We start from the raw sequence: 27,710 nt of genomic DNA, 5'->3' as shown, positions 1-27,710 counted from the left end.
TTTCATAACTTGTATCAAAATTCCTAGCGATCACGCAGGCTGCCACCATCCAAAATGACACAAATCTACTAGGGTGTACGTCGTTGGGCAGCAGAACACCTAACTTACACATTAAAAAGGAACTGCAGCTCAAGGCTCTACCCTTACACTTGGCACTGACTACATAAAGGTCTTTTTCCACTGGTGCACTGAAGTAAGATGACGTCATTGGGGTTTAGTTCTGACAGTGGACATGCATAAGCCTGGATTAGATAGGGGCTCATTTTCATGCCTTTGGCAAATTGGCTGGACCGGAATTTACAGATGGAGACAAGAACTTGGCCTGTAAATTATATCATGGTCCTTTACTTGCAGTGTTGGGGAAAGGAGCATAAAGTCTACTTCGCCTGCAAACCATGCACGGTTAAAAAAATATGTCAGCATCTCCACTCGCATCCAGTTATGATGCGGACATAGGGGATTGAATCCCTGTGTAGTCCGCCTGTTTTTAAACTGTTCTAATTGTAAGCAGCCAAGCACCAAAATGGTGGCTGAGATTACCAGGCCTTTTTGACACCACTGACACAAAACAACTCAAAGAACACAGACATGGCTGAGGATACGCAAGTGTTAGAGGCCGTCGTCCTCTTTGGGCAAATTACTCCTCAATTAAAATTAAGACAATATTGGGACTGATTCAGAGAGTGTTTTCCAATGGGATGTTGCATTATAAAATACTTCTGTGAATCAGGCCCATTGTTTTTTTAAAAACACTTTGGGTATGTTTTCTTCCCTCACCTTTTGTTTTGTGTTTCATTAACCTGGGGAAGGGTGCTTAGCCAATTAGGTGGCTGGAAACACAGGCAAGAACACACAGTGCACTGCCCATGTTTTCCAGCCACCTGAGGCCATTCGCCGCGTGCTGCCATCTTGATTGTGCAGAGGCAACAGGGAGCCTCTAGCCTACCTAGGCTCAGGCCGAACAAGGCTCTGTATGCCCACCTAAGCGGGGGTGATTGCTACAGTGTCATCCAGTTTCCCAGCTATGTATGCCCCAGACACCCAGTTTCTTCATTATTCCAGTCACATTAAAACTAAACATAATATTAATCTTGCATACTCGGGACACATCCAGTTTAAAAAAATATGTTCATTCATAAAGAAAGCTCCATGAACTTTAATTCCAGAAACCGGATTGCTAAAACATACCAAAACGTAATACAAAATGAAAACATGACCTCAAAGTGTTCCCTGTATAATAGACACCAATAGACATTGTCTGGAAATGTTTGACTTTATTATTCTAAAATACACATTCCTTTCTCGCGTTTGACCTTTTTCGAAGTATAATTAAGCGTCCAGCGCAAGTGATTGACAGAGAACTCTTGGTGAAGTTTCTGAAATGTAGTGCATCGCTTATGTATTAGGCAGCACAACATGCAAAGAGTATGCGCGACACACAGTATAACATATAATGAAACCAATTGGTTTGGCGTTTAAAGCACACATTTGAAAAAGGATTGAAAACGAAACATTAAACGTCCTGAGGCCAACTCTGATCATCTTGTAGATGTGTGATCATAAAGAAACATGACCAGTCATTTTATATGCTTTATTAAAAGGTCAAATAATAAACAGTAACAATATTGAAGGAACATACTAAAATGACTAGCATTATGCACACGTCTAAAGCACATACAAGCACTACAGCAATATAATCTGGCAAAAAGAAAAGAAAATTCAAAGCATACACCCTATCGGTAGCAGGTGAGGGAATGCACAATTACATTCTGAAGCTCAACTCGTGAACCATTGTAGACAGCAGGGTTTTCCATACATTTTCTTGACTCTTACATTTTTCTGTTGGGATGTTTATATTACATACTTACAATCGTGACAGCCTGTTCCAGAAACATACAGCCGAAAAAACGACCAAAAGAGGAAATCTTCACAGTCATGTTACAATGATTTTGAAAACCGAGTTCCTTATACAGTAAACAGCTTTGTCATCCGACACCTTAATAAATGACACATTCTATTATCTGCTATTTCTCACTGCCAGTAATAGAATCATTCCGGTTAAAAGAAAGTTGCTGGAGAACAAACTTTCCATGCTGGTTAATCGAATAACTAGACGGTAGCAAATAAATCAGGAAGTTTTGTTATGCAGCCTTTTTGCTCTGTTATCTGGCACCCTACCACCCAGATAATCGACATTTGGTTATCCAGCATATTTGCTTATGCAGCACAATGATGTTGATTACACCACTTTTGTTTACTGTATAATGACCTTGGGGAAATATATGATTTTTGTTTATTCACTTTGAAATATTGTGGGGTTTAACTCTTTTGTACCATGTTCAACTTGTTTCTATTAAATAACAGAAATCGTAATATGTCCACCTGATTGCCACGTCATCCCCTCACCTGCTAGGATACTAGAGCCATGGCAACAAAATCATTTGGCTTCCACCACTATCAAATAGCTTTTGTGTACAGTAATAAAGAACAAGAACTTTGCAATTCTGTGTCAGGTATTTTCTCTCTGTTGTGTGTTTGAAAAAAAACGGCTTTATTTTATTGTTGTGGTATATTTAAATTTTGACCCGTATTGAAACGGAACACGTTGGTTTGATTAGAGAGAGCGTGTCAATGGAGATCACTGGCAAAGGATTTAGAGGTGAACCTGTCTGGCAGCGTGCTTACTTCAGTCTGGCGGCGTGCCTACCCCTGTCTGGCAGTGTATTCATGTAATAGGACACTTTGTAGTAGTCTCCGGTCGGAGCAATTATAAGCCTGAGGATACAAGGACACTTATCTGACCATGTTATCCGCAAGCTCAAACCCCTGCCCTGTTGGTCACTACTGCCGTTAAAAGGAGAATATGCCAAAAAATACATGTGTTCCCATTTGTTTAAAATCAGTGTACCTACTTGGATGGGGTTACATGGAAGAATCTGTAGATCTTTTGTCAAAAACGTACACCCTTCCCCCAGCCCTGTGCTCTGCATCACATTACTTATACTGATAATTCTGTGTAAGTTCTGTTGGTTAAAAAGCCAGGTCTTGATAAAGGTTCATCTGAAGACAGGAATTCGGTTCACAATTCTGCATCATCCTATCATTGACATGGAGCTTAAACCAAATGAGGTGCATCGCCAACAGTTAAACCTTCAGCACAGAAATGGGAATACAAATCACCCTATAGGAGTCAGGAGTGGGTATGCCCAGACGTGGTTCCCGTGCTATGCCGGACCTAGCGACCCAAGCTACTCCTCACTGATGAGGTCCAACGAGGCCGAAACATGTCTGGGGATGCTTGTGGTCTTGTGCAGAAGAGATTTGGGCATGCAGTTTGGACTGGACTGCCCCATTTTGGGGTGGGACCAAGCCTGATTTGCAGAAGGTCTTTTCCCCTTTTGTAATGGCTTGGCAGGCAAAGAACAATGCTTTGGGGGTGCCCAAAGCAATGTCGGAGGTTAAGTTTAATTTTAAACCTTCCAGCCATCACCTATTTTGTTTTGCTTGGGATGTATGACATGGGGTGCAGATAGATGTTAAACAGTGGAGAAGACAATGCTGATTTAGAGGGAACTACACTTCTCAAAATTGTGAAAGAGGCCACCAACCTAATCCTCGGTTCTATCAGCTGATGAAAGGAATATAATTACACCCTGAATTGATGGGGGAGTGAGGCTATTGGACAATCTGCAGACTATATGAGGCAGTATAGGCTGCTGATCCTGTGTAGCCGGCAGATTTCAAGTCGCGTCTCCCTCACCTCTCTCTGCTGCATTTGCTTGCTCTGCCATTTTGTGTGGTGTGCGCTGTCACCACCTCCCACTGCCCTCTAGCCCATCAAAAAGTGCTCTTCTGGTTTCTGGAACATTTTGGGAATGGGCAACAAATGTAGGTTTAGTCTCCAACTCTTCCTGTTTCCGACTTCAAAGCACTTCCTCCTGTATGGCAGCCTACCCGAGGCAGCTCCGGACACGCTGTGTAACATAGCAAATCAGTATTTTTTAAAATCTTAAAATATTTGGCTTTGTTAACTTTTAATGAAGCCTTTAGGTTTGCTTGATTTAGGTGTGCTCCAGATCCCTTAAAATCCAAGTCACTTTTATTTCATACTTTCATGTGCCCTAGGGTTAGGTTTTTATTTTTGGAAGCTAGGTTCTGGATAGGTACCTGCTAACCATCTGATAAAACCCTTTCATATTTGCAACATGAAGGGTGTGGTGTTTTCTTAAAATAAAAAGATATTTGAATAACACATGGTTTGCAGATTTCATTTGTTTTAGATAACTGAAAACCTCCATCAAGATTTGGGAATCGTTGCATGTGCATATTTTAAACATTTGTACATCAAAACATTGTATATGTTTGAAGTATGGCCCAATTGAAGGAAAAATATGTGGCTAATTCTAGTTTATGTCATTTTTGACGGACCCAAAAGGAGGAAATGTGACTCAGTGGTGAAACTGAAAGTCTGTCAAGCAATTGTGGGGGACAATTAAAATGTAGCGGTCATTTTAAAAGTCTAAAATTCGAGTCATGTCTTATAAAGTAGTTAAATGCGACACAAGCCATCATATGGAATGCGCTTTGGCAAACAAGATATGCACAATATATCTGTAAAGCTATTTGGAATCTTGTCTCTTTTTCTTAAAGCCACAAATATTTTCTTATGTAACAAAAGCATCACAAAGGATACTAATATAGTTGGTTTTCTATATTATGTTAGAGGTACCCTCTAACCTTAACATATTGTTTAAATAATATAGAACATACGACTGCAAAAGTCAATTATTATACTAAAGAAAACTGTGTTGAATAGAACTGAAACATGAATAGAGAAGTATTTACCATGTACATTGGGCAATTGTATTAGATTTGAAGCTATTTTTGATGTAATGTCGCCTATACGTTTATTATTCAAAGGGTAGTGTGGCTGTAGAATTTTGTGGCAAATTACAAAAACACTGTCACTAATACATGACTGAACTTGACCTTGCCACCACTTTACACGCGTCAGTGATATAATTTGGGCATAGTGATTTAAAGTTGCTAAAATCTTTGCCAGTGATCGGTGTATGTACTGGTTCCCACTTCCTGTGCTGCAGTTCGAAGTTGGTCTGTTATTAATCTGCTGTATAGTAAGCTAAGGCAAACTACAAAGCTTTTACAACAGCAAAGCAACATCATGCTAGCAGATACGTTTCATAGCAAAAACGCCTCTGCGTCAAAGCCTTAGTAACACCTATCTTGATAACAAACTTTTCCTGTATTTTTATGGACTTTTTATATTCAAAATAATTTCCAAGGATTTCTTTCGTGACTATGTACATAAGTGCAAAAAAGGTGTGTCTCACACATTCGTACACCAACTGAATCAGTTAACTGCAGCATATTTGTATCTTCAACACTGTTAAGGGGAGGTCATTCCACAATATTTTTATGTACATATTTTGCCAATATAAATTAGTATTTAAAATATTCCAGCGAAAAACGTTTTAAAGGCAAAACTACTTAAAACTAAACAATTTCGAACTTACAAAATGCTAATATACATAAAATGAAAGTAAGGCCATTTAAATGTTCTCCTAATTTGAAAGTGTTATCCTGTAAAATCTAAAACACTGTGGAATGACCCTATACACACAACAATTTCTACAAGCTATAAAACCTGACTCTAAATCCATGTGTTGTAAACTTCTTAACTGAAGAAGTGAGATAAAGACACACATTCAGTCTTCACATGGGACTTTGGGATTTTAAAAAATATTCAATCATATTTTTTTCTGACAGTATTGAACTATACCATAAAGAAGCTCATACTGTTGCACATCACTTAATTTACATGTGTCACAAATAATGTATACAAAGGTAGCCATGTTGTAGTTTTGTTGCCATCGCAACAACAACTTAATAACATTAGTTAACAATGAATCTATCATTGTAGGAGTTACATACAAAGTAATTTTTGTTCTTAAACTGTAAACTATACAGACTAGATATGCATTATATCTATACCATGTCATGCTACAGTGTTGATTTATAATGGAACTACAAGGATTCAATACACATTTTACAATCTTAAACGTTCCCTAACTCTCCTTCAAAATTAGGTCAATTGGTTAATAAAGATAGCAAAATGTAATAGAATGTTCAAAAAAATCTTTAAAACTATCAGTAAGCAATATGCTTTGTGTAATGCTGTGTTTATATTTCTTAACATTTTGTGTTTTAACTATATTTACATTTGGATTTGGCTACCAACTACATTTGCTATATAATCATCAATAAAGTCTTAACTTACAGTATAGTCTAAAGCCTTCAACAAGCACATGATCAAATCAGGTCAATATTAAACTATATTCATTCAATAGGAATGGAAAATTAGATTTTCCCCATAAGCCTTAGCATTTGCTGTACATTCTCATTAAAGTGACATACAAGGGACGTGGCAAAGATAGGCTACACTAATTTATAATACACCTTCTTTGTTTCTGAACGTTTGGCAACCTATGCAACTATTACCATTTAAATACAAGACCAAATTCTAATCTGGAGATCACAAACTGAATATCTTGGCTAAATGGCAAATTGCCTTTCCTACATTTTTATAAAATCATTATTTCAAAAGTCTGCTTGTTTGTGTGCTCTCGATTCCCCACTCCCTTTTTAAATGTGTATGTTACAGTTAATTCGCTGTACATTAAATATGGCTACTAAAAGCTGTATGAAATTGCAAATCTAATTTTTCATGTTCCTTCTGCATGACCCGTTTTATCCAAGTGTCAGCATTCTTGCATATTGTTTGCATAAGGCTGAAATGGACAAAGAGAATTCACTTCGGAAAAATAAAAAAATATAAGTTTATGAAAAGTGGGAACCTTCTATAATGTCCCTAAAAATTATCACCATTAAACACGTATTACATACATCTGTCGGACAAAGGATTAAATTACTTGTGAAATTTGATTAGAGTCACTAATTAGACCTGTGACTTTAGGGAAAACATTTCAATATGATATTTAAAGTCTAATGACTTTTTCTTTTTTGAATAAAGATGCTGACGGTAAGTCATTGCACACCTAGTTTAAATAGCACTGCATCCAATTGCCTTTTTTGCTTTGTTTAAAATAGATGATTTAGTGCTTCAAGCTTTCTTTTAAACACAAAATAAATTCATTTACAATGAAAAAAGTACTCTGCCAACAAATGTGAAAGAAAAAATGAGGCACCTAATACAACTACCCTGTATATCCCTCACTGCCCATTCCGATAGATAACTGTTTCAGTGCCTAAATGTGATGTAAAATTGCCCTAATCTAGAAGCACATTCTATACATGTGAGTTGTGTATTCACTTGCACAATGAAAGAGATTGCATCAAAATACATATTACATACAACTCCATTCTGCACTCAAATGTTTTCATCTACTTCAAAGTGTAAAACTCTTCTGAGAGTTAATGCATCCTTTCCTTATGTGAACATATCTGTTCTCGAGGCACTGGCACAGGTTGTGCAAAACTTATTTGGATACACACTTCAAACAGGAAATATGCAAATTTACTTTTTCCATTGATGATTAAAGTATTTTGGAAAACAGGAAGTCAGTGCTCAAAGGAGACACCTTAGCATGGTGAATTCTGGGTAGCTGTACTACAATCAGTCCTGTGCATGCCTGTGGAGTTTAATCCAGATGTCCCATTGTGTTGCTAGGAAGATCACTATTAAGATACGTAATGAAAGTTACGCTTCTAGCATTCTAACACCTAAAGGTTTGGTATAGAGTGGGGTCTTACTTTTGAAAATCAAATTGCATTGTTTATTAGAAGAGTCCTGTTGCAATACTAAACAGTAGTTTTAGATAAGTGAAAAGAAAGATCTATTAAGTGTGTCTAAATGTTTTACCTTAACATTAATTCTCGTGTAAGCGAATTACCTCTTTCAAGGATGTGATTTGCATTCCATTGGATATTATCGTATGCGGCAACTACACTGATATTGTGATATTATATGATCCACTATGAACCATCAGAGCCATGGACTGCCTTAGAGGTAAATCCACATAGATACAACTGCAGTCCTTCCTCTCAACACCTTGTACTCTGCAACTGTTTTGTGTATCTGATTAGAATTATGTCTCTGAATTGGCAGTGAGGCACTGCTGCTTGCTGCCATCTTCTCCCTGCACACTGTGCAGCAACCTGTGGTTGGGCACCAGGCACTTACCTGATTCAGTGACAGACTATTCAGCAGCACAGGCACAACAGTCCATAGAGGCATAGAGATCTTGCACCATATGTGCCAGCACAGATGAGAGCAATAAGCTCAAAGTGAGTCGACCTAAAGTTAACATTCACAATACAATCAATTGAGAGAATTCTATTGCCATGATTAACTTACAACCAGCAACAATTTATGGTAAAAATTCTTCACAAAACAAAATAAAGACCATGTAGAGAGTCACGTTGCTTCTCAGCTAGGTTAACGTTTTATAAATCCCACGGTCCGGCAACGGGTGGTAACGTTTACCATCATGGCACCTGTATTGCTCTCTTCCATTGCCATATTCATTAACTGGAATAAGAACAGAGGTCCACTGAAAGTTTCGCATGTTTAGAAACCCTAAATCCACAGTAACTGCCATTCTAATAAATGATGGACTATGCAAAAGCTGCATTGTCTTAATTAAATCTAATAATAATTTGGCATTTATATAGCGCTACGAACCCTCCGGTATCTGAGCGCTGCTTATTATTACCCATGGTGTGTGGTATCGACCTCGGAAGGATGAAAAGCTGGGTTTGGCCCCGCCAGGATTCGAACCTGCGTTAGCAAGCTCTGCACAGATGTCAAAGTGAGCGCTCTACTCGCTGTTCCACTTGTCCGGCTAAATCTATGTATCTCGTGGCGATCACTGGACTAGATAAGTAGTTTGAGCCCTATAGAATTTACCTGGGCTAATAGAACATGCAAGTTACACTTTTCTAACTAGACAATGCCTGCAGTGGCATGCCACACCAGGTAGTAACATATAATAGGCCTGAGCAAAGAGAATACTTTCAACAATAGTGACAGGATGTTACCGCCTGGTGCGACCAACAGTCCAGGCTGGCATTATTGCCATTTGCACCACATCAAAACATATTGGGAGCCAATGGTTCTTTTTCTCTGATAAATAAGGATTGTGCACAAAGCTTTTCTCACCAAAATAATTAAAAAACACAATCAAGGTTTCTGTGAAGGGAATAGGAATGGGTGGTTTTAGAAAAGGCCATTTTCTATTGTCATGGAGTCCAGAGAATGAAGGCAGTGGTGCAGAAAGGTGGTAAGATCTTTGAATGCAGTGGAAACGCATGTTTTAAGTTAATTATAGCAGTAGAGGGAAGGTGAGAAGGCAGGGAGAATGGGCAGCAGGCAGAGGCAAGTAACCATTTTCTATGACTCGTCTTAAACCATGATATTCGGTATGATTTCCAAGCAACCTGACTGGTACCCCATGCCATCCCAGTTGGTAATTATCAATTTGTATTGAGTAATACAAATATAATACTATTTTAAAGGGCTGTAAATGTGGAAATCATGTTTTTTTGATTATAGAGGATATTTCAAAATGGGGTGGTACATGATGGTTACTGTATCTGCAAGTTCATATTTTGAATTTATAGATAACATCCTACCTGCAAATGTGATGCAATGTAAGTGGTCTTGTATAAGACCTGGCTGCCACTATTGGCGATCTTGCTACCCTTGGCTCTGTAAGAGAAAAAGGCGTGGGGGTCATTAGTGGGCCAGTGGGAAAGGCAGATGTGAAACCCATGGTGTGGTTGGATGCAGGTTGGAAGCCCATTCCCGGGTGCCAATCTGCTTTCTATGGGTTTGGTGGAAGAAACCTAGGAGTATGTTACCCATAGGGAAAAGCGCTAGGTTTGATAGACTGCAGTGCTTTGTGTCTGGTTAGATTGTGATGTTGAAAGAGAGCGTTGTGGCTAAAGAGGAGAGCTTAGTCATGGCTCGGTTAGTGTTGATGTGCTAAAGGCTAGGTTTGCGGTGGTCCTCTGTGGGGGGGATAGTGTGTGGAGTGTAAGGTGGCAGGAGAACCTAGTGAGGAGTTGGTTAGTCGGGGGAAGGAGGGAGTAAGCCTTACAAGTCAAAAAACCTGCAATCCCGACTCTTGCCCCTGTCCATTTGTAGACAGGTCCCATTTTCCTTGTTCCTATGCAACCCGCTCTTTCTCTCTCTCTTGAATAGATAAATTGTAACACATGGGGAACAAAACAAGCCTCTGCGAATTGACAGATGAGTGAAAGGGGTGGAGTGGTCACTCAGTCATAACCTTATAAGGCTTATGGGAGGCAAGAACTTTCAGTGGAAGGGCAGCTTACAATTTGAGGACCACAGTCACCCATTTCACCTTGCATAGTATTTTGGTTAGCAAGATGAGAGATGCCTCAAACCTTACACTAATGTGCTCGGGTACTATGCTCAGTGACCTGCTGCGCAGTTTGCCTGTCGAGAGTAGGGCCTGTCATGGCAAGGCAAGGCATTTGTCAATAAATATATGAACATGTCTCCTTGACAAACCAACCAAAGAAGTTTTACAATTTCTGGAAAACAAAGAAATTGCTCGATTGATGCGTCTTCATACATGGTCTTTGCAGTTATGGTTTCAAAGGAAACCGACTTGCAGCTCCCAGTCCATGAAGAATATTTTCTCTAGTAATTCAAGTGTTTTCTAATAAAACTCTCCAAATGAAGGGGGGAACATATTTAGCTGGACCAATAATAAGTAGCACCTATTTGTATCTGTGACCATATATGATTATCAGGCTGCTCGTCAGCTACGTACAACACTTTCCAGTGCTTAAGATGTGGAAGGACAAGTCAGAGCCGTTTGACTTGATGAGCAACATTTTACCAAACCGCTCTTCGTATATCAGGGAAAAGAATCCTTTGGAAAATCATTGTTAGATCCAAAATATATTACTAATATGCACGTCTTGTACTGAAACAGAAAGACAACTTTCTGATTTGTAAACTGTAAACAAATGTTACACTCTATTTGCATGCACAGTTCGCCACCAGTCACAATCCGAGTAGTACAGGTATGCACTCCTAAGGGATTTGTCGCTGATCATTCTCTTCAAAATGTTTACTTTCATGTACTTTCTCATTTTAATGAGTCTGAGAACGGGAAAGCATTTTGCAACTATACCAATTTTTCAGTGATATGAATGCAGATATGAACGGTCTGGTCAATGGCTATGGGAGCAGTAGTAGCTAACAAATTAAAGAAGAAAGTCATCAGGGATAAAAGGTCGGGCTTTGTATTGATAAAGCCTTAGATCTACACAAATCCTGCTTATCTGGAGCCCCAAAGAGACATTGAGTTGGGACTGTGAGATGACAATAGGACACAGATCGCGAGAGACGTTTATCAACAGAGAACAGTCTTCTTCCATGCTGGCACAGGTAACTGACATGCTGAAGTATTTGACTTGCGGAAAAACCGCTAGCTATATAGACTTCCGGATGAGGGGCATAAGACTCTGCTTCTCTTTTGTTCCAGACTTGGACAAGCATATTTAATGCAATGTGTAGTCTGCAAAAATATACCTGTATCTATTTCTAGGCCCATAAGATTGCACTATATTTGGAGTACCGAAAGGGAGACTTGATCATACTTTAATGCACCAACCTTCCCTCTCACCCGTTAACTGCTTGCACTTGAATGTCTCTAACTAATTAAGAGTAGCAGATGTATAAAGCCATCCAACAAGAAATGCAAGTATGCACGAGGCCTGGTTACTAATACATTCTCATTAGTTTCACATACTGGTGGTGTAATGGAAGGTGTTGGTTTTCATGGACAAATATTTCCCTGGACCCAGAGGGGGACCGACCAAATGATCTATTAGATGTGGAAAGAATATGATCTTTGATCTGCAAATTGGTGACGGTAAGTTACCTAGAGTACACCCTGGGTTATGTTTATTGACTGAAACAAGTTGTGCAGTTTCCAAATACCTTATACAACCATCTAAAGGAAAACATGCCAGTAGATTCTGATCATAAAATACCCTAAGCAGACAAAACGAGTCACTAGTGAGAAAGTCTCTGTCTTTGAGGCCCAGGATATAAGAAGAATTTTACAAAGATATAATTGTCTTAGCCTCAATTCTTACAGCACAGTGCGGAAGGAGGCCACATCTTTCAATACTGTGCTTCTGGTTTGGTTGGAGGTTCAAGGATGAACGCTGTCCCGGTTGTGGCCACATTTCAATTTTTTTTATATTATTAAGATATAATGTTGCATGCATAGACTGTCAAATGCTTTCTTTAAAGCACAGGTGGAGAAAGTAGGAAAATACTCATATGCAGTAAGAAGAGGGGAGCAGGTGGTTGCATACCTTTAACCAGTCAGGTGCGCAGCCAAGATGAATCTGGAGGAAGTTCCAAAGAGACATGGTGTGATTCTTCTGTGTTCCACCATTAAAACACTTCCATCTGTATTGATGGCCTGCACGTTTTAGGAGGTGGACCCACATTAACCATATTTAGCAGGGTTCATTACTCCAGAAATAACTATATTCTCTCTCACAAACTTCACAAACGACATGCATCCATTGGTGGCAGTCACTAAAAGGCAACTTTGGTTAGCAGCAATGTAATAACCTCTATTACCCCTTTAAGTCTGAACATTAGGTTGGCGTACCCTGCTTTCTAGTAAGTAGCAAGATTTGCACATTCATAATATCAGGGGGGAAAAATAGTAAATCACAGATTGAGTGGTAGCCTGAAGTCCAAAACAATTTCCTTGAAGGACGTTGTCAGACTGGATAACTTCTGTTTTCATCTGCCTAGTATATGTCTTCAAGACCATTCTATCTTTGGGTCTTGAAAAGAGTGGATGCCGTGCCTCAATTACTAGGACATGGGATATTTTGAGGGATTTTATGAACCAGCAGTCTTGTTGGTTGGACTACTAGAAGACCTAAATTAACAGAGCAATTATCAGAGAAATGACAGACATTGCTATAGAGGCCAATTCCAACAATAAAGGCTCAGGGGCAATATGCAACCTGTTTCTGAGATGGCCAATGGATCTTGGAGGAAAGAAAGATTACATCATGTCCATGTTTCTTTTAGCAAGCACTTTTCCACAAGGTGAACTGTTATATTTTACTAACGATTGACAAAGTATTAGCAGTGCCATATGCAAACAGTTTAAGCCTGACTACCTCATAGAGAATGGTAGCTAAAGAAGCAGATGTCTGGCATTCATGCTTTGGCCAGCACATTTTGTAACACACATATATCTATCAAGCCTATTTAACATGGTGATGAAATTGCACTTGTGTCACCTTAAAGACTAGAGTGGCTGAGTGGTTTACATGGATGTATTCCAAGAGCTTAAGAGTAGATGGCTATTATGTGCATGGATTTTACACTAACCAGGTGTGGTAAACAGGTTATCAAAGTTGATATCCAGACCCAGACCACTGGTTTAGATGTCTATTCTGCTTCCCTGAAGGGCGTACTGAAGGGCATAACTAAGTTCCCAAATAACCATGATTATTAGTGAAGATGAACATTTTCAGGGTGATCCCAGTGTAGGCAATGTGAGTCAGCAAGACTGGCACCAGTTATTGGTGGAAATATTTGTGAAATAATCATTGCAGCTGCTAAATTGCCTGACCCTTCTGGGGTGCTTGGAATGCGAACACCATAAGATGTGGCACAGGACCATATGAAAAAGATTGCATGAGGGCTTTATCAGATCCAGGGTAAGGGCAAGCCTTTTAGCAGTTGGATATGGACTTTACCTGGGATGTGTGTACCCCAAACAGTAGTAAAGACAAGCATTATCTGGAAGAGGTGAGTGTCTGAAATAAGATTTGCAGCTGACATTGCTATTTTCTGAGAGTGAAAAGTACCAATTACTCAACATGTGCAGTTTGGCGATCTGCTGACCACACCACGATGTAAGTCATCCCCACTGATCTGAGTTCATCAGGTTGACGGCGGCTTAATAGCACCAAATTGCACAGATGCCCGTAGGGTCAGTATTGAATGCAAAAAGTCTTTATATTCCAAAGCAATTGGATGCATAATAGAGGTGTTGACCTGAGCAGGCATCCTTTGAATGAATCATGCTGTTCAACTTAATTCAATTTCAGAGAAGTGTCTCCCAGGTTCTGGCGTTAGAAAAGCTAGTGACGGTCATCTCTCATTAAATCTCTTTTTACCCTCCTGTGAGGATTGAGACACTCACATCCTCCATTTATCATTTATATGCTGTTTTACCTAACAATTACATGCTGTGTGTAGTTGGATGCATGATGGTACAAGGTCCTTACCAACTTTTCATCTATTTCCAAAATCTTTTTTACGGTTGATCCGGCAACAGCAATAGCAAGTTGGGTAAAACAAGTGATGTATTAAGCAGGAACTATGACTATTATTTTCAGGACTCTCTCAACTAATGGGGCTATGACATTGAATGCTTATCTTTGACTTGAAAATGTTTTTTATTTCATACTGGTCAATGTGGCAGTGATGGTTGTTGCATGGCCTGCTAGCCTTTGCACAGTACCATGAAATGTAGATGTCCCCAGGCAGTGGGTAGTATATAACAATGTTATTAAATGCGAGAGTAGAATAGGTCTTTTCACGCATGTCACAGTGCCCCCTAGTAGCCATGCATGGTAGCTCACCTCCAGGTAAGTGCCAAAGAGGAAAGCACTGTGGGCATGCAGCCATTAAATAAAATGCTTGCATCCTTGCTCCTTGCAAGATTAATGTCATTATCTTATAGGGCAGTACCATTTTATACTTACATTAGGAAGTGTTGATGTTTGTAATTCAGTGGCTTTGGATGAAAATTTGACCTCTGTGATGTTGCAGTTTTTTATTCATGTCACAATTTAACAAAAGGAGCATTGCTGGGCACCCCGGCACTTATAGTCAGTAGTCATTATTATTTCACCAGTTAGTATGAACCTCTTTGTGATGTATTTTGCTGATGAGTTTGTGTAGGATCTGAGTCCATGCACATTATTTTGCTGCTTATGATTCCATAACCATATTCTTTGGACAATCTGCAATGTGAGTTTGATTATATCATGTTTAAACCAGGTCAGTAAAAACCTGTACAGAAACAAAAATGAAAACATTTCTGAATCCGTTCCAGACATTCTTACATCACATTTGTTTAGACACTTATTTCCTGTTTTCCATAATACAACATATAATACTAACAACTATGTATGAAAACTTAAGACATTCTCATTAATATAACATAATTGTAATGGAGATACGTAATAATGATAAACATTTTAAAAATTAATAATTTGACTATGATGTAAACAAAACAGTAAGATAACACTTTACAAACAGACAAACATGTATCCATTGAGAGTATACAGTAAACCAACAGTTCAATGTGCAGGTGTACTTTGTATGATGGTAATCATAAAATGATTAACTGTGTTAAAGTAACACATTATAAAAGTATATCATATTCTTCTCCTGTGATGTCTTGTTTTGACAGAGCACGGTTTGGGAACTCTGCTGCTTTTTTGATGTTCCCATAGATTTGGTTTGGTTACCATGTTGACTGTTGGGGCATACTGTAGAGTTGGTAGTTGAAGACGGAAAATATTTACGGAAAGGCTGAGTATATCTTCCCATTGAGAATTCCTGGTACTCCACTAGTTTGTTGTTCACAATTTCAACATGACCTACTAGAAGAAAAATAAGAAGATTGATAGTAATTACAAATTATGTGTGGCTACATCAAATGATTTATTTACACATCACATCCTTCATTTCTCATGTCATATGTTATATGGTGAACCATTACTTACATGAAATTATTTCCCTATACACTCCACTATGCCACGTACTCAAAGATAATATACAATACTACAGGAAAAGGACAAAACAATACTATTCTGCTTGATATCCTGGAATCCCCACCACTGACAAAATACTTCTGAATGTCACTAAAATTCCCTGAAACTATCATGCCCAATATCACTTGGACAGAATTCCTGATGCTGCATTCCCCAATAACACCACTGGTGATCCCCTGACACTATGCTTCTCAATAGTCGTAAGTGGCATCCCTTGATAACATCCACCTCAGTATCTCTAAGTTAGATCCCTCGATATGATAGAACTCAACAGGTGTTACTGAGATCCCCTGATAATATTAACCTTCAATATGCCAGAGAAGCTCCTGATACTATACATTTTAATACCTGAGAGATCTGCTAAAATCATACTCTTTAATATCTCCTACTACTTATATTGAAACTGTGTTTTATTGAATCAATAGTGAATTATAAATGGGCATTGATTAGTTTGTTTGAAATTTTTCATGAAGAAATGCAAGATTTGCTGCGTATTTTAATGTACAATTGTAATGTATGGTTGGAACTGTTTGTTATATAATGTAAGATGTGTATGTTATGTATAAAGGTTTGATATACACTATACATACACACAATAAAACAAAATATCACTTTTTGTGGTCCACTGAACCTAACCTCTTACATTTTTCAGACATTCCTTGCTTCAATACTTCACAATAAATATTATCATGTTCCCCTGATATGATACGCTCCAACATCTCTTCTTGACAACCTTATTTTTGATGTATTGCTTGACAACCTTGAGGATAGAATAGGGCCAGGGAATAGTGAACAGAAAGGAGAAAAACAAAAAAAGTGGGAGAAAATGAAGAAGTGGGATGGAAAAGGAGCAAAAGTGGGGTAGATACAGAAGACGAGAGAGAGAGAGGTATGGGAGTCCCCTTATTAAGCAATATAAGAAAAAACAATTCACCCTATGTTTCGGTCGAGAAAAAAGGACCATATTCCTAGGCGTCTCAGAATGTCCAAGTCAACATTCTAAGATATAAACCAATTTAAATACACTTTTTTTTTGTTTCAATCTGTTATGCATGGCATGTGGAACACCAGAGGGCACAGTGTTCCTCCTTTGATATATAGCAATTATAAATCTCTCGATAGAAGTAAATGTGCCCTGACGCAAAAAATGAACACACAATTGTCTGTCTTGCACTGATGCATTAATGCCTCAATGTGGGCTTTCATAATACCCGAAGGAACACATTCTGTATCACGAGCCACTGATGGGCTTGTATCGTATAGGAAGTGTTACTTATGCGAGCCATATTTGGATGAGGTGTTTCAAAGTATGGCGACCTTGCTTGGATTTAACAACCAGTGTAAGGTTTATATAAAAAGGTCCATGGCCACACAGAATCTATGAGTAATTATACAAACTAGTAATCTGACGAGTGATGTACATTTTAGCAAACGATAAAATGGCTCATGTATTTTTATTGCTGAGGAAGAAGGTGCATGTCGCTAACTTTAATGAGATATAACTCCCTCACAGAGAATAAACATATAAGATATTTCGCTGCTGCGTACTAGCATGCATGTGGATGGTGTTAATGGATTGATTCTGAACACACATTTCTCCTTACTGGTCTTTGAAAGGTGGCAGTTCAGCCTTGGGATGTTAGGGATTCCCTTACTCATTAATGAGTAAAACCTCAACTGCCACAGGCATATTTATTAGTTTGCTAATAAAAGGGGGATTCTATCTATTGGTGATTCCTCAAAACGATGTTGTTACTATTCGCTAGTTAGGCCTCATTAAAGGGGAAGTTTGCTCAAACATGTTACTGTTCCGATCGTTCGGGCATGTATTTTTAAGCATACTGTAATCGATCTTAAAAAATGTTTTCCTCTGCATCTTACCTTAGTTTTCCTCACTTTTACACATGCGAAAACAACGGGTTGGGCATGGTGATCTTTTGCTAATCTTCTTGTTGATGCATTGCCCTCGCGGCACTAAACCATATCACCCGCCCCTAAAGCTGACATCACTAGACGCTTACGTCCCTTTTCCCAACACCAATGCACATCTAGTGTCAACGTTCTCTGTGCGCAAGCTATTGATGTGTCTCCAGGGAAATGCCAGGACGCTTCATTCCTCAACAAGTATATCAGGACCTTTCTGAGCAGACAACACTGCTTTGTCAATAATTTCACTGTATTTAGTGTCTATCACCCGAGATTAGTTTCTGCCCTGTTCAGCTATCTTCCTAGTACGAAGCCCCGCAAACAGGTACTTACGCTAGCAGATCTGAGGTACTTTGGTTTTATTTAAATATTTGTCATATAATGGCAAAAATACAGTCCTACCAGTACGAGCCTGAGTATCCCGAAAGGAACTAATGGATAGAGAAAGAAGCCGAAATCGGTTGATAGTTGAGAAGATGAAACATCGGAACATGAGCCTGAGCCTAGTCGCACGGAAGACGTTTCCACTTGGTGTACCTGCAATCGTTGCAAGTTCATGCCAACTGAGGTGGAGAACTTCTGCTGCCAAGAAAACTCTATATGCTGGGCCTATATAGCCAAAGAAGACACACCACCGCTTTGCGTTATCGAGCTGCATGACTTTAGGGCAGCCTGCTTCGCAAGGTCCGTGTTGAGGATTATGATCGTGCTTATGCATGAACTTCGTACAACAGTTTGCCCTCGCAATCCAAGTAACGGGTAAGCATAAGCATGAACTTCGTACAACAGTTTGCCCTCGCAATCCAAGTAACGAGTAAGCATACTCTAGATGTGAAGTAATTTTGACCACTGAGATGACGAACATTTCATGTTGTTCTTCTACTTTGATCGATCACTGACAAGTGAATTTAGTATGTAAATTGAATACATTTCTCCCGCTTATTGCAAATCAGAGTGTTCATCGCTTATCTGTCTTTCACTTTCAACTAAAAAACAATATTTCTCTATGGCCCAAACCGTTCCAGCTTGAATGGGTGTTCACTTTTGTAATCTGTCGATACTTCAAAGCCCAAGTACATTTTTCCAGAAAGTTACTTTTATAAGGGCAACTATGCTACAGAATTTAGGATGCGTTTTTGACTAAGGTGGTACACTTATCTGGTTAATTCAATTACAATTTTTATGTTTCTCTTTCTCAGGTGGTACAGGCTGGTGGCCTACCATTCGTTTACATGGTGGCTTTATGAGAGGCTTGGAATCCGCGTTCGACGAGTAATACCGTTCGAGCCATTCGTGCCAAATTCCCCAGTGGCAGCGGACAGTTCAGGGGATTTTCACACACTATGCTGCAACCACAAGTATACAATTTGTAGTTTGCTTGTGCCATCAACATCACCAAACTAAATAAAATACAAATGAGCATATACAAATAGTTGTTTGAACTTTTCAGTGAGTCAAGAACATGCTCAATCGTCTATGAGGGTCATGGAAGAATGCACTCGCCTCGTCCCCATCTTTCCCCCCTCCAGTAGTGGGTGGCTGGGAACGCTCAAGGTACCAAACACCATGTAAAACTCAAAGGGATAATCTATACTCCCCTCTTCAAGACCCTGCCCCAGCAATCAACATAGGTCTGTGTCCCTTCAGCAGTCTTCGGGGCCTTTGCGCTCACCTCATGCCCATCCATCACCCCTCCAGTATCAATGGCAGTTCACACCTATGACCGTGCGCTCCCAAGGGGGCTGGGTGGGTGGGAACACTGAAGTTGCCAAAGACCATATACACCTCAAAGGGATCTTCTGCATGGTGACCATTACGCACATGGCCTCCCCAGACCCAGTGTCTCCAGACTCCCCTCTTCAAGACCCAGCCCCAGCAATCAACATACGTTTGTGTCCCTTCAGCAGTTCTTGGGGCCTTTTGCTCTAGCCTCATGCCCATCCATCCACTCTCCAGTATCAATGGTAGTTTGCACCTGTGACCATGCGCTCCCAAGGGGGCTGGGTGGGCGGGAATGCTCAAGTTGCCAAACACCATGTACACTTCAAAGGGATCCTCTGCACGGCGTCCATTGTTCGCATTGGCCTCCCCAGACCCAGAGTCCAGACTCCCCTCTTCAAGTCCATCCATCCCCATCCATCCCCTGGATCGATTGCAGTTCGCACCTAAGACCATGTGCTAGCAAGGCAGCTGGGTGAGTACGGGCACTCAGGGTCCCACAAGCTGTAGAATCGCTAGCCTCTATGTAGCATTGAAAATATACATTACACATCATACACAATTATCCAGACTCTTTGTTTTTGTGTTGGCTTTTATTAAAGATAACAATAACAAACCAAACAAGATTAGTGTGTTTATGTCACAAATCAACAGGTGTGCAGTGTTATAGTTCTGAACATTTTGGGCACTTGGACCGTGAAAAAGGAACTGGCCCAACTTGGCTCACCAACTGCCCCCATTGTGGGCTCTCAGGACCATGTGTTGGGGACCTACATCTTGTCTGGTGAGCACACTTGTGCTTGCTGCCAGCTTCATTCCAGGCCCATGCCGTCACACCTGAGTGGGTACAGGGTCACCCGGGTTCCCCCAAAAGACCCTTGCTCTCATAAAGCTCTATTCGCACACCCTTATTACTAGTATGTTTAAAATCCCAGCATGGATTAATTCCATCCCATTTACTGATAGGTGTGTTCCATTTTTGTGGAAACTCTCTGGGTCAGAATAGACTGCTCCCATCAGGATGTGGTAGTTTGCTTCTTGACTCTTATGTCTACTTTCCTGTCCTACCCACAAAAGACTGTCCCACAATACATGCTGATTTGTAGGGTTTCTCTTATCTGTTAAAAGATATTCCTTATGTTACCTCTGGTCTTACAGATCTGGTGAAACAATGTGATTTCCAACCTCCTTTCTTGTTGACTATTGTGTCCCCATGCCTCCATGCCATGCTGATGCAGCTGCAACGATCCTCAAAGAATGCGCCCCATATTCTGTGATATCCGTTGTCCACATGGCCAGGCCAGACCCAGTGTCTCCTGACTCCCCTCTTCAAGACCCCGTCCCTGCAATCAACATATGCTTTTGTCCGTTGAGCAGTGTTCTGGACGTTTGCGCTCACCTTGTCCCCATCCATCCTCCTCCCTATTATCAATTAGCAGTTGGCACCTATGAACAGGGTCATACTCGGCCATAAGTTTGTCTCGGGCACCAAGGAAAATTTGGCACACAGTTCAAAGTCACTATTCATTCCTTTTCAGACACTGTTTGAATATTACTAAAAGGTGAGTATTTTGATGAAAAGGTGATGCAAATTGTGCATTTAAAAAAATATATTTTCACCAACAGTGTTCACTACTACTAGCCGCATATTGCAGTAACTCATCAAACTGGCCCCCATGGCCCAAAAACATTGGCCACTTTCATAAAAAGAAATGACCCAAACAAGCATTTTGCGTTTGTGGTTCAACCCTGGCCCTATTGATCGATAGGCAGTACGAGCAGCCCTATGCATGTGCACCCGCAAGGGTGATGGGTGGGTGGGTATGGCAGATGTGAAACATTAGCATCAAGGCTGAGTAGGTGTCAATGAACATGTCACACATTCACATACACACCTTTTCTAAGCCTTTATAAACACCTTGACATTTACCAGGAGAACATCTCTGAGATTGAAAAGGTATATCCTCATCGAGCTACGTGTTCCCGGGATACCTTCTCCACAGCTACTTGTTCCCCTGCTTGCTGAATCTGTTCATTGGTTCATCCAAGTAAGGGTAGTTCACATATTTTCGTCTCTATCTTTCATCGATCGCTGCTCTGAAAGTTTCTATTGATTTCCACCTAATGTACCCAGCATTCTAATGTTCATTTATCGCAAAGACTTCACCATTATCGAATGTTTTATGTATTTTGATCTCGGTAAATAGCACATTGCATCACTTTGCATTGTAATACAATGGAATGTTTTGTGGTCTATGTTTGCAAGCATGTTTTCTTTTGATGCTTGAAAGTTCATTCAATGGACGAGTAATACGTTAGACTTTGCGGTATAACAATCAATTCAGTAAGAAAGGTATTGCTGTGTTCATTCGACTAGGTTATACAGGTTTTCTTTCTTTCTGTAAAACAAACTTTACAGACAAAGCTGTGAAATAATTGCTTTATTCACTTTCATATAGTATTATTTGTAATAATTAATTATATTTTTTTATACAGATCTTACAGACTTTTCAAGAATGCCTTCAGGTATCGTTATCGGTTGCCCTTCTGTGAGCCATGCCAATACTCAGGGCACAGTCCTGCATATATTCCCGAATGACATTGATTTAATAAGAAGATGAATTACAAATTGCGGTTTTCCAGTGGATGAGATTGAAAGTACAACCCAGGCTTTCTTGGGAGTCGTGAGGGCCAATCGATCCTGCGCCTGCAGCCTGCACTTCACCAAAGATATGTACAAACAATCAAAGTACACAAAAAAGCATTGACCCAGGATTCTTTGTAAATTGCTTCCAAATGCAATTTCAACTCAATTTCGCCACACGCTGGCTCAGGTGAGTAGTAGATGAGGAATTGGTTATGTTTGTTGGTATGTAGGACGATAGTCTGTATAAATATCTATTCTCTATGATCTCGCGATTTATTTAAAGTAGTGTATTGAAAAGGTAACTTCATGAACGGTTTAGAGTTTTCAGTATTTATTTCCATCAAAGTTGTATTACTCAAGTTTCCATAGTTACCAGAATCACCAGAATTTTAAAATGTTTCACTTTCGTAACCTTTTATCTATCCCCGCTTTTGGGAGCCTCTGATAAATCAGTGAAATGTGACCCTCAGTAAAAACGTCCATAGTGACCTTTAAAAGTAGCATAATGTTTTCGAGATGTGTTGGTTGACATGTCCTTCTTTACGTAGAGCACACTGATGGAAGCACAGACCCTCACCAGTGACGAAACCAAACATGTCTAGTATCCCAACGGTGAGCCCTACCGACTTGCACAAAGTGATATTTAGTACTAATTTACCTTTTCCATTGTACTATTTTCTGACAATGTATTGAAAATGAAGGAGCAAGATTTTGCACCAATTACTTTTCCGGAGTCAACAGCAACCTCACTCACCTATCAAGTAATTATAAACTACTAGTCCTTTATATGCGAATAAACAATACGTGCATGTGTTATGCTTGGAATTTCGACATATTGGAAATTATTATGTATAGTATTGGTTATTTACACAAAGTGGCATGTATGGGTGTCTCTCTGTATGTATCATCGTCTGCATCTCATTTTATCCGTTTCATTTTGCTTTTTCATTCTTATTAAAACAAGTATTATGTTATAGGGGGATGCTGGAACTTCGACTACAATCACTTTCTCCTTTGCAACAGGTCCAGATTATGAGGTATGCGTACTTACAGTTTCCTGGCTAGAAGGAAAGTAAATCCTGCAAAGGAAATACTTTGAGACTGAAATGCATGTAACCTTGCACTGTTTCAAACTTTTCTGATTTTGGTTCTAACGTTACACTTCCTCCCTAATGCAGAATAAATTACAAAGGAAACATTACAAATCAAACTACTTTTGAAGGCAACATTATAATCACTATGTTTTGTAGGGTGATCTCAGATCAAGTCCATGTGTCATCTTGGAAGGTTATCAAAAGAAATCTGAAATGTATATTATGACCAAATCACGTACACTGCTTTCGAGGGTATGTTCATACAAATGTTCTATTTGTGTTGCAATAACACATCTTATAGTATATGGTTCATACCATTTTAAACTACTTTGTGTTTGTGGAAGTGCTCTGTACGATGAAACATTTTACATTTCAGTCTGATTGACATTTCAGTCTGATTGACATTGCATTTTTTTAATGATTATTTTCTCCAAGTAATGTATTCAAGATGTGCAATTAGAAGAGGCACATGGACCAGAGGTATACAACCTAATATGAAATACAATTGAGCATCACATTGGATTGGGAATAAATCTATAATCTCTATAATGTTGTAATGTTTTGGAGTCCGTCAAGTTAGTTCTGTTTCTACATATGTACATATGTTTGCGTGGAAATGAAATTTGCTTGATTCAAACCATATAAAAAAGCTATTTTTTCAGCTTGATGTTGCGGTCATCAAAGAGAAGGCCACAATGCGAATTAAGAAAACAAGGGTAAAGAACAAACCAGTTTGTTTTCAAGACATTTTTAAGCGGATGTTTTAGTCATATTATGTTTTTAGTTGGAAAATTGTATCTTCTGTATGTGTGCTATACCTTGAGCATGTTTTTCTATAAATCTGTTAGAGGCCCAGAAGGAAGAGGAGTATAAAGACACAGACAACAACTGAAACCAAAGATGTCGCTTGCCAAACGGATTTCACAAAGGAGCAGGCGTAGAGTGGTTCAGTCAATATTCAGACTCGTGATGCATATGTCCAGTGGCCGGAAAACGAATGGAATCTCAACTGTGAACCGTGCAAAGTTACCATGGACCATTGCTACTTTGTGTAAACTCGACCAGATGAAACTGAAGACAATGACGATGCATTGCAATTGATTGCAGACCCTTTGACACAATCTAAACCCTCTAAAAATGTTTACACCCAGCAAACATTCAATGTTACTTGTTTCTCCAATTCTTTCACAAAATCGAAACCAACCCGTCTCTGGCTTCAATCACTGAAAACAGGCTGCTATTGCTATTTGGCCTTGAGCGAAATTCAGCAACTGTTTGAAGGACACAATGTGTCAAATACCCACAAAAAATGATAACATTTACTATATTGAAAGTGGACATATAAAAATGGAGTTTCCATTTCTGCGATCTGTTGTTCGGAGCGGGTACTCAGCGTGACGAGACAATGGAACTTCCTGAAATTATGTAAGCTCAACTATACATATTATTTGTGTGAATAAAAACAGCATGTGTGTTGTATGCATAATGACTAATCCAGCATGTATGAATGTGCGATTTGATCAAAAGAATTGACACAGACCGTTAGGTTATGTTTAATGATATTCATACTGCGCACTATAAAAAACCGAGTGCGTGACTCGCAGTTTGTTTATCTGTCCAGTAATGATTGTTAATTGTGTATAGTTTAAAGACGATTGAATAGAGATTAGATTTTTTTGGCCGTATTGCTTACTGGCCTTTTTATGGGTTGTTAGCTGGAGCATATTGTGATGATTATTCATTGAAGAACCGCGACCACAACCTGAATGCAGGCTAATTATATCTAAACTTTGTCCCGTGGAATATCCTGGTGTGCTGTCACTATTGCATCGTTGTGCACCATGAAGTGGGCAGGGGCTGAACCTTTTCTCTGGGCACTTGGTTCTCTTTTCGATCACTAATGTTACCAGCTCCATTATAATGCCATCTGTCTGTGGTTCAACATAAAATGCTACTATCTCTGTCCTTATTTTCTGGTGGGACCCGCTATATTAAGCGGGTGCATCTTTACTTAAGCAATATGCCCCGAGCGGCGGGGGCATTACCGAGTTAGGTAATGCCCCGGGGCCCATAGTTATAGGCCAGAGCGAAAAAAAATGTACCCGGGTCCCTGAGCTGTGTGGAGGCTCGGGGCGGGGATGGCCCCGCTTCGAGTCTCCACACAGCTGGAGTCTGCCATCGTCCCCCACTGGGGACACAGCAGGCAGAAGGTAAGTGGGGTTGTGAGGGCGGGGAGGTGGGGAGGAAATACAAAAAAAAAAACAAACATACCTGATTCACCGGCATGGGACGATGGCGGCTTCCAACCGTGTGGAGGCTCAAAGGCGCATGGCTACGCTTCGAGCCTCCTCATTGGCTGAGGGACAGCCACGCACCCGCCGGGGACAAAGGCATGGAATCAGAGGGATTCCCGGCCGGGTAATGTCCCGGCAAGGGCCAATCACAATGGTTCTTTCATTATGATTCTCCCTCGCCGGGTACTAACTTACTTACCTTAAAAAAATGTATATGGTGCAGCCACTGACACAGAGGCTTAAGGGCGCTAGACATCGAGGACAGAGTAAATACACTCAGGAGCCGTACGAAGACAAAATATGAGCAGAATTAACAACCAGAGAGGTGTTTAATTAAACAGAAGGGTTTTGAATCCCTTTCTGAAGACCATGGTGGAGGTCATTTCTCTCAGGTTGTCGGGCAAACCGTTCCAGGATGCTGGTGCTACAGCATCATTAAAGGCTCCAGTTTTCACCTGTGATAGCCTGCAGGCGGGAACTTTTAGTAGTGAGTGATTGTTAGATCTTAGATTGTAATTACGGTTTTTAATGCCAGTTCAGTGTTAAGGTATGTTGGCTCAGCATTTTTCAGACAATTATGTGTAATCACCATGAGACGGAACTGAATCCTCTCCCTAATTGGTAACCAATGTAAAACAAGGGGGGGTCTGGGAAACTCTCTACCAGCACGAACACAGCCCATTGACTTGTTCTTGGGTGGATGGCCCCTGAGAGAGTCTCAACCAAGTCTTTAGCTCACTGTTGTTTTCACAGAGAAGAAATTTCCCAGCATATCAGTCTTTGTCCTGCGCAGGGGCAGTCCAGCACCAAAATGCTAGGCAATTCTCCTCTGAACAAGAGCACCACAGCAACCCCATACACGTGTTTCAGCCTTGTTGGGCATCATCAGTGAGGTGAAGCTGCGCCTCTCTAAGAACAGTGAGCAAGGGGTCCACGTATGGATCGCCCTGGTAACTTAGGGTTAGACCCAAAGTTAATTTATGCAAACAAGGCGGGGGGGTAATGTAAATCACTTCTTGCATTCGAGATATGATCCCTTCTGCTACGATCAACAATAACTCTTACTGCATTATTCTGCATTACTTGGAGTCTGTTGATCTCACAGTTGGGTAAATCAGTCAGTATGCTTCTACAGTAATCTAATCTAGATCCCATGAGGGCACAAGCCAATGTTTCCCAACTTGTTCTAGACAGAAAGGGACGTGTGTGTGACAAGAGTTTGATGTAATAGGCTGCAGAGGCGACTAGACTGTTAAACTGTGCCTTCACATTCAAGTTACAGTGCAGATACCCTCTTAGTGTCTTAACCTTCTTTTTAACAACAATGGTACACCCATCAATATGTACTTGAAAATACCCATTTTCCATTTTCCGAGTTTTGGTTTCAGTTCCCATGAGCATCAACTCTGTTTTACTTGCATTGAGTGATAGGCCATTAGCAGCCATCCAGTCATCGATAAGGCCATATATCCTATTGATATTCAGTTCATCTTCAGAAAAAGTACCAGTGAGGGGTATGATGCATTGAGTATCATCTACATAGTTTGCAAATTCAATGCCATTGATATCCAGAAGGTCCAAGAATGGAACTGTGAAAATGTTGTAAAATAAGGGGAAAAGAAAAGCGCCCTGCAGCACCCCCTGAATTAGTTCCCTGGGAGTTGAATCGGCCAAAGGACTACTCACTCTCCAGTGACGTCCGCTCAAAAAAGGATTTGAGCCATCGTACTGCTGAGATGGAAAAGCCAGCTACCTCCTCCAACTTGGTGACCAGCAATGAGTGGTCCACCAGGTCGAAGGCGGCAGATAGGTCCAAGAGCATAAGCATGCTTTGTATTTCCATGATCTATGTGACGGAGAAGTCTGGATTTTAAATCCAGCAATGCTGTCTCCGTCCCATGTCTCTCTCTAAAACCGGATGGTCTCTGATTTAAGATACAGTGGGATCTCATATGAGCGAGCATTTGCTTGTATGCCACCCTATCGAGGATTGCTAACAAAAATGGGGAATTTGAGATTTGGCAGTAGTTCAATGGAACACATGGTGTTAAACCGGGCTTCTCCAAAAGCAGAGTGATCCATGAATTCTTGATACAAACTGCACACAGCAGTCTCTGAATG

General features: G+C 40.1%; 1 protein-coding gene across 2 annotated transcripts in view; it reads right to left on the bottom strand.

Annotated features, from left to right (window-relative positions):
• Positions 1-1,577: 1,577 nt before the first annotated feature.
• MBNL3 (muscleblind like splicing regulator 3) overlaps positions 1,578-27,710 on the bottom strand; it is a 690,269-nt gene continuing 664,136 nt past the window's right edge. For both annotated transcript variants that reach the window (XM_069612838.1, XM_069612839.1), the window contains one exon: positions 1,578-15,738. The gene's annotated coding sequence lies outside the window, so the exon portion shown is untranslated. The remainder of the gene's footprint in view (positions 15,739-27,710) is intronic.

The sequence above is a fragment of the Ambystoma mexicanum genome, chromosome 5p, assembly GCF_040938575.1.
Source record: "Ambystoma mexicanum isolate Mex_15411 chromosome 5p, UKY_AmexF1_1, whole genome shotgun sequence".
NCBI classification, from domain to species: domain Eukaryota; kingdom Metazoa; phylum Chordata; class Amphibia; order Caudata; family Ambystomatidae; genus Ambystoma; species Ambystoma mexicanum.
Note: the sequence above shows the minus strand (reverse complement) of the source record. Positions and strands in the feature narration are given on the sequence as shown.